At 40.5% G+C, this 11,770-nt stretch overlaps 1 pseudogene across 1 annotated transcript; it reads right to left on the bottom strand.

The window, feature by feature from the left end:
- Positions 1-9,553: 9,553 nt before the first annotated feature.
- Positions 9,554-11,007, bottom strand: LOC143603818 (UDP-glycosyltransferase 76B1-like; annotated as a pseudogene). The gene is made up of 2 exons (XR_013148143.1): positions 10,479-11,007; positions 9,554-10,393 (listed from the first exon to the last, which is right to left on the bottom strand). The product of XR_013148143.1 is annotated as a UDP-glycosyltransferase 76B1-like (transcript).
- Positions 11,008-11,770: the final 763 nt, after the last annotated feature.

Below are 11,770 nucleotides of genomic sequence, written 5' to 3'. Positions count from 1 at the left end.
CCCACTGTGCTGGGCTGAAGTGGGTGACAAGCAAATGACTGGTCCAGAATTGATCCAAGAAACAACAGACAAGATTTTTCAGATACGGGATCGCCTTAAGACAGCGCGCGACAAACAGAAGAGCTACGCAGATGTGCGAAGGAAACCATTGGAGTTTCAAGTAGGGGATAGAGTACTTTTGAAAGTCTCTCCATGGAAAAGAGTCCCCCGTTTCGGCAAGCGAGGAAAGTTGAATCCGCGCTACATTGGACCATTTGAGATCCTGGAAAGGATCGGTCCGGTTGCTTATAAACTCCGTTTACCCCGCCGAACTCAGTGGAGTTCATGATACGTTTCATGTGTCCAACCTCAAAAAGTGTTTATCTGACGAAACGTTGATTTTACCGTTGGAAGAGATTCACATCGACAAACAACTGCACTTCGTAGAAGAACCTATAGCAGTAACCGATTGGAAAGAACAAAAGTTACGCAGAAGCAGAATCAAGTTAGTAAAGGTTCAATGGAACTCAAGGCGTGGGCCTGAATTCACTTGGGAAAGAGAAGATCAAATATGCAAGAAATACCCACACCTCTTTCAGAGCATGGCTTCTGCCAGCAACGTCTCCTAAATTTCGGGACGAAATTCTCTTAACAGGGGGAAAATGTGACACCCGGTAATTTTCCCAACCCTATAAACTAAGTAATCAACCTAATAATTAGGTGATTGTGAATATTATGCGCGCTAAATTAGAATCAGCGCGGGCATGTTATGTGCGCCCTGCGCGAGCGCGCTATGATAGAATCAGCGCGGGCAATTGTTATGTACGCCCTGCGCGAGCGCGCGATGTAAGAACCAGCGTGGGCATATGTTATGTGCGCCATGCGCGAATGTTTTGGCTTATGTTTTCATATAACTTAACTTTATGTTGTCTGATGGGTTGACCGTCCCGCATGATGCTAAGGCGGGTGCATCCTAAATCGTTTATGCGCGTGCGGAAGGAGAACTAACCTCCCCGCATGGCGGGAACATTGAGAGTTAGTTTGTCTGAAGCTCCAAGATGGAATTGACTTCAACATAACTGATCACTATGTTGAAATACCAAGACCACCTGGAGAATCTACAAATGAAACTCAATGTCCCTGACTGCGAGAAGGTTACGTACCTACCCGCAGCAAAGAAATGTCCTTCACGCAGAAAGCTATGCTCACAAAGCTATACGCGCAGAACACTTAGCCTAATCTCCAGATATAAGGGGATTATTCCCGCCCAAAAAGGAAACAGTTGCGTGTTTCAGAGATTTCTACTTTTTAACTGTACACTGACAAAAGCACCTGAAAAAGCATACTGTAACATGAAAAGTCAACTGTCAGCCACCCTACTCTCACCAACCACAGACCTGCATGTCCTGTCCAAATCAAATCAGAATCTTTTACCCACTCCTCCACTTTTAAATAAATAATAATAATTTCCATACTTTATCATCATTACACCTAGATATGAAAAGATTACAATCCCCTAAAGCAAGGGATTGTGTTCCCTAAATCTTGCCTATAAATATGTAACTCAAATTATCACCCAAACACACTTCAAACTTCTCTCTTAAAACTGCAAATTGCACTAATCATCGTCCAAGCATCCGTTTGATTTTCAATTCCGTTCCTGTTACTAGGTAAGCCGAGATTATAACCCTGAGATCTACTTTCCAACCCTTATATTCTCCTATTTCTTGATCTTAATATATATATACTTGTTATTTAATCGTATTCTAGACCTTCAATTCCGAGGCCAACACCAAGAAAACCCGAATCTCGATTAATCCCTTAACAAGAACCACAGGTGAGTCTCACAGCCCCTATTTTCACTGTTTTCACTATTTTTAAACTGTTTTCGGGGCGAGGGACACGTACTGAAATAATGTTTTATCATGATATACTTACAAGCTATGCAAGCGATTATGTGTTTAAATTATGTTTCATGATAAGCAATGCAAGCGGTTATCTATGGTTTTCGATGTTAGTGCACCAGATTCGAGTAAGTGATCACTTTACCATTGGAACTCTAAGGGTAGGGACTGCTGGTTTGATCCGCCCCACTCGTAGGGGTCGCACCTCTTACACAGACGAGTGCCTAGCATGTCACGGGGCAGTACTATGGGATTGAGCCCGCTCGTAGATGTCGCTCCTCTTACGCAGGCGAGCGCCTTGTTTTCCGGCACAACGTCCGCGCGTAACCCGCGGGACGGTATTATTCACTCGTAGTGGCAGCGCCACTTACACAGACGAGCACGGTTCTCAGAAATGTTCGCGCGTAACCCGCGGGACGGATTTATCGAAGGAAACGTTATCAGAACTATGTTTCACTAAGCATGTGTTTCAATGATGCTATCAGAATTATGTTTTAGAATGATTTTTATCAAGACTATGATGCAATACGATTTATCAAGTTACTAAAACTTGTGAACTCACTCAGTTTATACTGATTCAAATGTTTTACGTGTCTTTCAGGAGATAACTAGGTAGCGCATGGAGTCACACTTAGAGAACCTCACGCTGAACATCTAAAACTAGCTTTTTGGAAGATTTTAGTTCTATCCCTTCGATGCGCGCGGTTGTTCCCGCCACGCAAAGGGGATATGGCGCGGAAATCTTCAACAGTTTTTATACTTGGATGTTTTTATGTAATCTTTAAACAATGTAATGTATTTGTATTAAACATTTCATGCGCAATGAAAATCTTACTTTGAATGTTTGCAATGGCCCGTGCTTAATTATCAATCCCCACTCGCGCGCGCACCGGCTGTTTCCGCCGTTCAGGGCCGGGTGTGACAGCGCGGGATATATAGATGGTCGTCCTCCCCAAGGATTCTCATTCCATAGTCGTCTGAAGGCGAACGCTGGGAATGAGAAACCACGCCTCCACTCGTCGGTAATGGGGATGAAGAAATGGAGAATCGGGGCGGAGACTGGGAGAAGGAAGTGTAGACGGACGCGGAGATTCCGGTGTCTTAAGAGCCTCCGCATCCGTAACTGGTTCCTTTCCCTTGGAACAGAAACGTCTTCAGCCATGAAAAGCTTTGGCAGAGGAGACGAACACTTTTCAGTCTCTGGTGGAAGAGGAGTTGGCTTTTCCTTTTCTGGTGGCTGAGACGGTGGTTTCTCCAATGACACACCCTCACCACCAGTTCCACTTGGTTCTGCAAATAACAAAGATAATATGTCAACAAGAAGAAAGCATAAAGAAAAGACAAAGTTTACACATAGACTTACCGGTTAACTACTTACTGCGATCGGCAAGGCTGATCTTTTTTTTTCGGGCGATGTGCCCAATGCTTCTTCTTGGCAGCCTCCCCCTCGACATCTGCGTGATTCACCCCTGCATCACTAGCCTTAGAGGACTGTTTTTTTCTTTTTCATTCCAACTATGTCAGAACACGCATGAGAGATGAAACCTCATATGCAGCTTCAGAATCATATTCCTCTTGGTTTGATGACTCATCGCTCGAAGACAAGAGTACGATCACCCCATTAGAGGTAATGACATCTAATGAACGAGGGTTAAGAATGTACGCACCTAGTTGGAATATAGCCTCCGAGGCTATTGGCTGTCCTTAGCATCTTTGATACGTTTTTGCAGACTTCCCATATCATCTACAAGGGCATCCAGCATGGGACCTTCACCTGCAGCATATGCAATAAGTGTTACAAAAATATTACATAGCAAAATCATTAAAAGTCATAAAAATATACAAGACTTACTTTCATCCACATTCATAAAAAAGTCACTAAATCCGGATATGGCCACAAACGGCTCATACCCGCCCACACCAGCGCTTCCTCGGGGATGACGCGCATGGGAGTAGGCGTACCCATTAGCACTCGGAACCACTCTTGGTTCTCGTGTGGAGCTGTAATGACATCCAGCATCGCCTTGTTGTCTGGACAGCGAACCATCATAGTGGGAACAACGTCCTCATGAATCCAGAAGAACTTTGTCCACCACTCGTGAGCACTGCGGGGCGCTTCGGTCCCAATGAACCTCTTGGGAATTGGAGCGCAATTGAACCACCGTCCGCGGTTCACCACTCGGTAAAAGACTGGAAACCGATCAATACGAGGAACCATCCCATTCGCTCTACATACAAATTCAAAATGTCGAATTCGCATGGGTCCGAATGGGTGCACCTGGGAAAGATGAATGCCATAGGCGCTAACTATATTCATGAGAAATTTGGTTATTAGAAACCAAAGATTCCCATGAGAAAAGAAGTCGGCATAGACTGCCATCCTGCCGATGGGAGGCCTACTAGCAACAGACCCAGCAGCCGGGAACTCCAGCCCCCACTCCGGCAGAATCCCATAAGCATGGATAAGCTTTTCATAATCGGGTCTGTTCCAACTAAGTTCCACGGTATCAATATCAGGCGACGATGAGAACTTTTTATCCCAGCCATCGGTTCGATGATGAAAGGAAAATATCGAGCAATTTTGAATCGGAAGTTTGGAAGAAAAGATGAAGACAAAAATGTGAAATCAAAGACGATAGAACTTCAAAGGAGAAATAATCGTTACTATTTATACCCATCGCAATAAATGCGATGGGATACGAAATTTGGAGAGAGAAAAGCGCAGTCCACTAAGAAGATGCCACGTCACACGGGAAATCCGAAAAAGCGAAAAAGGTGTACAGTCGGGTATAATGATAACAGGCATAAACGTCATGTCGACTGCTCGAGCGCCTGCAAGATGTCACGCCACCCATCTCTTATGGTTATCCACCCAGATAAAGAAAATATCTTCATTACACTTCAAAAATTCAAAAAAAACCCCAAAATATCTCAAAGTCCAAAATTTCACACGCATAAAAAGTTACACGGAAAAAGCAATGGACTGGGGGGACTTATAAAGGTAGGTGTAACACCGCGTCTTTTACCCTCCTTAGTTTAAGCTCAATACACTAACTTAGAAAGTATATGGACCATAAATGTAAATTCTGAAAATCTTGTCCCATCGCGGTACGCGACGGGGTAACACTCAACCCATCGCGTAGCGCGATGGACTTCCTGAGTCAGTGGACACATGCCCAACAACATGTCAACACGTGGCACGATATGACAGGCCACGTTTCACCACCGCATAAGGCGGCGTAAAATTGCGGCGCCGCGGTACGCGACGGGTCCCAAGGAACCCATCGCGTACCGCGACGGTGTCCAATTTCAGCCTATAAATAGAGGGCTACGGGATTGAACCATTTCATCCCAAATACACCTCTATTTACACACACATAGCATTGGAAAGCGTACCCTATCGCCGTAGCAAGCCGACGTGCTATTTTCTCGAAGTTCGTGCAAGAAACAAAGTCATAATCAAGTAGCAATCGTATAACCGAGTAGATCAAGACCCTGCCTTTTTCTTAATAGCAATATAAGTATCCACACTAAGGTAGGAGTTATGTTTAAGTTATTTGAATTATAGCTTAGACTATTAATCGAGGCTATGGTCTTTAACCTTGATCATATTTTACAAATCATTCACAATCATGTTTTCATAAACGTTACTTCATGATGAAGTAATGTTAAACAAAAGATATATTTTGGCGGGCATGTAGTAACTGGAAGGGGGATATCACTAGTAGTAAGTTTTTTGCCTAAGGAAAAGTCATTCGTACAAATCCCAATCAACCGAGGGACCCGTTTACTTACCTGGAGAAACTTACCACCGTGTTGAACATATTAGGCCAAAGCATGCTATATCAATCGTCACATAAAACAAGTGTTTTCATTCACAATCAAAGATAAACGATTTCACGATTAAGCTTACAATCATAGCTTAACATCATTCTAAACATTCATACGAACCTATTTATGTATAGGTTAAATATCATTCACAATCAATCCATCAGTCAAGGTTTTCCAACACCGATGGTACAGGTGAATACGTTAACCTTTTCAATCAAAAGATATTTATACTCGATAAGATGAACAGGTGTTTGTCTTAAAGTGTCAGTCAATATTTTCATGAGATTATGTGATCTCTAAAACGTTATAATACAAAGTAGAAAAAAAATCAACTCAGACCGAATACACATGTGTCTGGATCTAAACATAACCGTCCAGCCTAAATCATTCAAAGGCTACGAGGCCGCAGGCTAATGGTCATAACTAGTCTCCCAGTAAGGGCTACGTGGCTCGGAAACAATTGTGTGTGTAGGGCAGTGGTACATAGACCAGAAGTAGAAATGCTTCTGCTGAGATTGTAGAGAAAACTATATTTGTATTGTAATGTCATTCAAATGTTTTAATGAGTCATATGTGTTCACCAGCATATAGCAGACGTATTTTTCCAACCCACTGCTGGTAATTAAGCATAAGTAGCAGTAACAAGGATTGAAGTCTTAACGAAGATAGAAGCGCGTACAAGATGGCTCCGTTTTTTAAATAAAATCCTTGTAATATGAAGCATATATTTTGTAAACCAATACTCGGGTATTTGATTCCCGAGTAAATTTTCAATGTAAATTAATATTATATTCAACCTAAAGTCTTCCGCTAAAATTAACCCATAAACTCTGATATATTTACAAAACAGGTACAAACTTGTGGTCACACGCCTAGACCCTAAGTCGGGGTGTGACAGTAGGGTACCCAAAAAGACCCAAATACCCTTAAATACCACCGCAGGTCAGAGGGAAACTCCTCATATGCCACCCGCGGGACAAAGAGATCACCCGCATAACTCAAGATAAAGGAAGGACAATGATACGTTCTAGAGACTACATGCGGGAGGATCTAGACGCCCTCAGGAGTCATCCGCAGTATAGTACTTCCACCGCAAAAGATGACCAAAAGGAAACGTCATAGGACGGCTATAATTAACCAATTTCCTTTTAGAAGATTCACCAAGATCATTTCTTAGAGAGCACGTGATCCTCCAGCCAATATGAGAGAGACACGTGGCCAGATTGTTATAACCGTGCACATGGTCAAGTTTATCCCATCCTATTACAAGGAGACACGTGTCCAGGTTGTTACAGCCATGCACATGGTCCGTATAGCTCAATGTATCACTTAAGGACACGTGTCCAGACGGCTATGAGAGCATCTTCTAGAAAGGGACAACTGGGACAACTATATTCCCACACCCTTCGGCTATAAATACCTTCACAATCTTCATGAGGTATTCATTCACTCCCAACTATCTACTCTAAATACTCTATGTACTTTATCTCCACCGGAATTGCACTTATTCTCACGTCGGAGGGTGGTTACGGGAAGACCCCCCCTCTTGTCCTTCCCGTAACGAGCTCACGGTGTCTGTATTGCAGGTTTCTATCATTGGACTTGAGAGATCAGACTCGTATCGTTGTTAGTAGTTGTTTGTACCCTGTGAACTCATTGGATCTAGGACCCGTTAAGGGGATCGGATCTTGTTTCTTCAATTTATAAGATTTTTAATTTGTAAATAAAAAACCTATTTCTATATAAATCAATTTGTTGTAACTTACAAATACCCTTGTTCAGCCCTTGTAAAATTATCAATTACTCTTATCGGGGTTGAGATAAAGACTCTACTACTTCTAATGATCTAATGTCCGGCTCCCCTAGGAGTTTACCATAAAAGAAAGCATCTAGCCACAAAATTCCAAATCCTACATACCGTTTCCATGAATAAACTTCATATGAAGAGCTCGGTTCGAAAATCAACAACACTAATGTCTAACTCAAAAGCACATTAACATACCATACTTGATGAATGAAAGCCACCACATTGATCGATAGATGCAAGATCAAAGTTTGTTGAAATAGGTGGTTTCGGAAATGGGCTTTAATACCCTAAGGGTGGTAGGGGCGGAAATGGGCTTTAATTTTGGAGACATCTGAAAAAGAGTAGTGATTGATTCGGTTTTAGTTTTGCTATCAAGTAAAAACGGAAAAACCTGAAATTGAATCAAAATAACCGAACTCAATAAAAAGCTGACGGATTGGTCTATTTTCATGGGATCGGTTATTTTAGTTAGGTTTTCTCAGTTTTTGGTTCATACACAAACCAAACTGAAATTTGGTTTTTACTAGGCTTGGTTATTTCGGTTCCTTTTTTTTTCAAATTTTGTTTGATAGCAAAAGCGAAGTCGAATTGTAAAGTTGGGTTTTCAAATAACTTAAAACGAGTCCGTCGTTTTTTTTATTGGGTTCAGTTACATCGGTTATCGGATATTCCAGCTTCATGCATACCCCTATTGTACAAGTTACGAGTATCTTTTGTTTTGCAGATGGCAGATCCTTTGATTGTATTGATGTATGTTTTTCAAGTTATGAACTTTCTCAGCACTTTGATTTCCAAGACTCTGGAAAAGTTGTTATAGTATGTGCCGCATCACGATTTGATCATTCTGACCGTAAGAACGGGCCCTCTCTTTGTTTCAAAGAACTACACACGGGGCCGATGAAGTGAACAAGGAGGATCAACTTTTTTCAATTAAAGTACCCACCTTGGAAAGGCATGAAAAATTTGTCACAATGACTTGATTTATGGAAGTAAAAGCTAGACTACTGTGTTTGAAGACAAAAGTGGCGATAGAGTTATACAAGGTTATGAGAGCAGAAATCTCGGTGTAACCACATCACGTAGTCACTTATTACTAAAGGCACGTTTATATCCAATTGAAGGTTATTTAATTGCAACTTAGTGTAATAATTTAGTGGGATAATTACTTATATAATCCGTTTGGTTGTTTCAGGAAAACATTGTATTGTTTGTTTTTGAGATGATTATTTTTTATAACCACCCACCTAACTCAACTACCTGCAAATTTGGTTGGGGTGTACAAGGTTCTAAGAGCATAAATACGCAGTCGGGTAACTTTAATTCATCGGCATTAATGCAGCGTAGGCAAAAGCGGGTGTTGCTAGACTTATTCTTGATAACCGCCCACCTGACTCAACAATCTATAAATTTGTTAAATCCATGATTTTTGTTTTTTGTTAAACTTTATTGACAATTGAAAGCATATGATTTTCGTTTTTGTTGAACTTTATTGACAATTGGAAACCAACTTTTCCATCCATCTTTCGCAATCCACGCTTCTGTTTAATATTCAAAACGTCCACCCGCAACGCGGCGGGTTCAACCCGTACTTTAATGCAATATCAAATATAATTGACTTAAACATTTGTAAAAAACTAAAAATGGTTAAAACTTTTCTGCTATGACGGTTCTTGAGTGCTTATTTTAAGGATTTTTGGGAAGCCATAACGAAAAATGAAAATCAAGTGTCACCATGGCTATTCTATAAGGTTTCCAAGTTTTAATTGATTAAAGAATGGTCGCTTGGTGTAATGTATATGGGCCATTTAAGTGATTCTACTTTACGCTTATACATTTACCAATATATAAAGTGAAAACCTACTCTTTATTTACAAATTAGTTGACGGCAAACAAGCCTTTGTTTATCCATTAACTTTTGCTAGTTAATTAACAACAATTATCTTTATATTCATTACTAATTAACAACACAAGCTTAATTTTATTTATTTAAAGTTTAAACAGTAAGACTTCGAATTCAAGAAGTACAGTGAAGCTAAAAAGATAAAATGTAATTAACCAAATCCTCTAGAGACTTGAGTGATGATCCACCTTTATTGAACGAGATGTTCACCTCCTCCTTCAAAAGTTTGATTCGATCACTTATCTTTTCACCTTCTTCGCTCGACATTACTTTCTTCACAGCTCTCTCGATTCCTTCCCTTTCAAGACCATCCTCCAACAAAACGCCGATCTTCCAAACATCACTCACATATCTTGCAACTAGTGGCTGCCAGACATCAACAGGCCAACAAATCATAGGTACTCCGTTGCATATGCTCTCCAATGTTGAGTTCCATCCATTATGAGTCCAAAAACACCCTGTTGCCTCATGTGCCAACACCTCCTTTTGAGGACACCATTTCACTAAGCGTCCCCTATCACCCACTTCTTCAAGGAACTTTTCAGGCAACGATTCGAGCCATTCCGAACCTTCAACCACCCCTGGCCGAACCACCCACTTCTTGAAATTCATGCTTGGTTATTCTCGCAACGCTCCCGAAGCTTACATATACCACAGACTTGGAGGCTCGAGCATCTAGCCATGAGAAAAAAGATCGATCTTGTTCGAAAACAGTGCCCGTAGTCGACGATGGTAGATACTTTTGAAGTGGACCTAAAGTGAACCTTGGAATAGAAAATTGGTGGCTAAGGGTTTCCAATATTGCCTCTTCGGGTTCTTTAAAGGAATTCCAAATGATTCCTGATGACGCCTTTATTTGTTCAGTAACTTTGCTTAGAAATTTTCTCATACCATTTGGGTTCTTCGCAGTCTTTACGACATCTTTCACTTTCAAAAACGGATATTCTGGCACCGGTTCTTCACGCTCTGAATCTGATAGAAATAGCATGCATGCATCAAACCATAATTTTTAATTTTAAACCTTTTTTTATGATATAGAATAATATTAATCGTATACCTTTCACTGAGAGGTTAAAGTAACCCCTTTCATAAAACATAGAGAAATCATGATAAACAAGGACAATAATATTGCAAGCCCATGTCACCACTCGAGGGACCTTCAAGGAGTCTGCGACCTCTTGTGTGAAGTAGTATTCAGCATCTGTGATTAAATATGCTACTGGCGGCTCATTTGGTTCAGCCAACAACCTAGCCAGGCAATCCGTAAATGAACTTGCACAGTTTTCATTAAGGTAAGTAATGAAAAAGCTAGGGTCTGGTTTCTCTGGCATGTGCTTTCCGATCTCAGAAAACCCGTCGGCAATGGGCTTGAAAGTTAAGTGAGGATAGTTTGAATGATTGGGAGAGTTTGTTTCAGCATGTATGATTATTTTTTTAAAACCTTGGGCATGAAGTATGTTTGCTAGTTGAAGCATGGGACCAAGATGACCTTGGACGGGTAGGGGAAACAAGATTATTCTCCGACAAGTTATCGCAGGTCGTGTTGATTCCACACTGGTTTCTCCCCCTTCATGATTCTTCATGCTTGGAAACTGAAAAGGTTTCAAGTTGTGCTAAATAAAAATATATGGGAGGTCTGACTTGGGTAACCTCGACGGAAAATGAGTTCAAACTAGTTCAAAATGTTTTTGTGGTTTTTAACGGTTTGGTGGTAAGGAGTCAGTGATTTAGGTGTCAAACATAATGGTCCGGATGATATTAGGCCAATACCAAAAGAACACGAACTAACGAGGCAAGTTCGTGTTTGTTTATTTAAATACAACCGAATAAACTATTGAATATGACCAAATATATATATACATATATATATATGCGGACGAGGTTTTCTTGTTTGTATTTGTTCATAAAATAAATAGTGTCTTCATCATCGCCCGTTAATAATATACAACAACGGTTCATGAATGTAAATTAACATAAAAAATAAAAAAAGTTAAATAAAAAACTAACACAAATGAACGTAGATGAACAAACATAACTTAGCAAACACCAATTAAAAGTAACCGGTAATCTCAATTGATGAGCTTAAAAAGGTTAATAGAGTTAATTGCATGAGCATTCTAGATAGCTTATGTTTTGTAAGATTAATGATCCTTAGCATGAATGGACGCTGTTGAGTTTTCAGTTAAATTTTAAAAAGAGCAAAATACCCGCTCCCACTGTTACTATTATTTTTGGACGATGCAATGACGATGATGGTTGTTTAAAACTTTATTTATAAAGTACAACTTCAGAAAACCATTTTAGTAAAAGTCCCACCAATGATCCATATGAAAGAAACTTAAAACAATA

Source organism: Bidens hawaiensis, unplaced genomic scaffold (assembly GCF_021521415.1).
Source record: "Bidens hawaiensis isolate Kalapana, Puna unplaced genomic scaffold, B.hawaiensis_p1.1 tig00062854_1, whole genome shotgun sequence".
Classification (NCBI taxonomy): domain Eukaryota; kingdom Viridiplantae; phylum Streptophyta; class Magnoliopsida; order Asterales; family Asteraceae; genus Bidens; species Bidens hawaiensis.
The sequence above is the reverse complement of the archived record's forward strand: the minus strand, read 5'-3'. Positions and strand labels throughout refer to the sequence as shown.